Raw genomic sequence first — 2,259 nt, forward strand, 5'->3', positions numbered from 1 at the left:
TTTTTTTGCCTTAAAAATAGAAAAAATAAAAACTTCACCCTCAGTGTACATAAACTAACTTCAACTGTATTTTGTTTGTGCTAACTCTGTCCAACTTCCATTTTTGCTGGACAGCTTGGCCTATTACAGAAAAGAGAAAAGAGGTAGAAAAATAAATTACAGACTACTCAGAAAAGCAAAGCCTAAATTGTTAAAAACAAGTGCATCAAATTATGCATAAATCAAGTACACTCTCTGGTTAACATGTTCTAATTTAAAAATACAAGAAGTGCTTTTTTCCCAGACAAACTATATTTAGATAAAAGACCTGTCCATCCAGAATCAAAATAAATAAATAAATAAATTACAGAAGTAATATTATTAGTATCATCATCTTGTATTTATAAAGCACCATCATATTATACATCTCTGTACAAAGTTCTAAGGCATGATGTACAACAATTAATTTTCACAAAACCAGTTTAGGCCTATGGAGGTGACTGAGCACTTGAGATAGACAAGATACATGTGTGATATCTGTCTGGATTGGTAAACATTTTAGAACAACCCTTTTTTATTTTAGAATATCACTTTATTACTCCTCATTTTCTCAGAGTTTCTTTTCTGCAGGTAGGGATGAAGATTACAAAACATCAGGCATTTAATGTGCTGCAAGTTATATTATTACAACTCAGGATACATCATGGCTTTTCTTCCTTGTGATCTCTTTTGTGTACAATGATCTGATGTCAGTGTTGTCACCTTGAGAAGGCTAATATCTCTTTTTCTCTAGTGTGTACCCTCTGATGTTTAGTAATCTTTGTCTCATTCAGAACACTGAAATGGCTTCTCTCCAGTGTGAATCCTCTCATGTCTGGTAAGCTCTCCATTTGATTTAAAAGCTTTATCACATTCAGAACACTGAAATGGCTTTTCACCAGTGTGACTTTTCTGGTGTGTGGTAAGTTTTGCCTTTGTTTTAAAAGATTTATCACATTCAGGACAGTGTGACTTCTCTGATGTCTGGTAAGCTCTGCATTTGATTTAAAAGCTTTATCACATTCAGAACACTGAAATGGCTTCTCTCCAGTGTGAATCCTCTCATGCACAATTAGGTCTTCCTTTGTTGAAAAATCTTTGTCACATTCAGAACACTGAAATGGCTTTTCTCCAGTGTGAATCATCTCATGTCTGTTGAGGTATGACTTGCTTGTAAATTCTTTGTCACATTCAGAACATTGATATGGCTTCTCTCCAGTGTGACTTCTCTGATGTCTGGTAAGCTCTGCATTTGATTTGAAAGCTTTATCACATTCAGAACACTGAAATGGTGGCTTCTCTCCAGTATGATTTCTCTGGTGTATGGTAAGTTTTGCCTTTGTTTTAAAAGCTTTATCACATTCAGGACACTGAAATGGCTTCTCTCCAGTGTGAATCATCTGGTGTCTGTTAAGGCGTGACTTTGTTGTAAATTCTCGGTCACATTCAGAACACGGAAATGGCTTCTCTCCAGTGTGAATCATCTGGTGTATGTTAAGGTGTGCTTTTGTTGTAAATTCTTTGTCACATTCAGAACATTGATATGGCTTCTCTCCAGTGTGACTTCTCTGATGTCTGGTAATCTCTCCATTTGATTTAAAAGCTTTATCACATTCAGAACACTGAAATGGCTTCTCTCCAGTGTGACTTCTCTGGTGAATGGTAAGGGTTGCCTTTCTTTTAAAAGCTTTATCACATTCAGAACACTGAAATGGCTTATCTCCAGTGTGAATCATCTGGTGTATGTTAAGGTTTGCTTTTGTCATAAATTCTTTGTCACATTCAGAACACTTAAATTGCTTCTCGCCAGTGTGACTCATCTGGTGTCTGTTAAGGTTTGACTTTCCTCTAAATTCTTTGTCACACGTAGAACACCGAAATGGCTTCTCTCCAGTGTGAATCATCTGGTGTATGTTAAGGTGAGATAACAAAGCGTATTCTTGTAAAATTTTTGGAAAAACAAGACAGAGTGAGTGGTGACAGAATATCATATGTAATACCCAAAACAAAAGCAGGGTTGGGACAGATTGATGGATTCCCTTAAAAAAAAAAACAACAGAAACAATTATACATACCAAGTTATCTATCATTGCATGGAAAGAAATAGTGAATAATAGGGACAGGTGAATATTAGGGAGACATCCTCACAGGCCAAGTAAACATCAGTGTAATCTGCATACAGAAGTAGGAGCAGATATTGGGAGCAAATACAAATAACTCTTATGAACATGACGGTAACAA

The 2,259-nt window shown here is 35.9% G+C and overlaps 1 pseudogene; it reads right to left on the reverse strand.

Moving 5' to 3' along the window:
- Positions 1–800: 800 nt before the first annotated feature.
- LOC140323179 (uncharacterized) lies at positions 801–1,933 on the reverse strand (annotated as a pseudogene).
- Between the last annotated feature and the right edge of the window lie 326 nt (positions 1,934–2,259).

Source organism: Pyxicephalus adspersus, chromosome 1 (assembly GCF_032062135.1).
Source record: "Pyxicephalus adspersus chromosome 1, UCB_Pads_2.0, whole genome shotgun sequence".
NCBI lineage: Eukaryota > Metazoa > Chordata > Amphibia > Anura > Pyxicephalidae > Pyxicephalus > Pyxicephalus adspersus.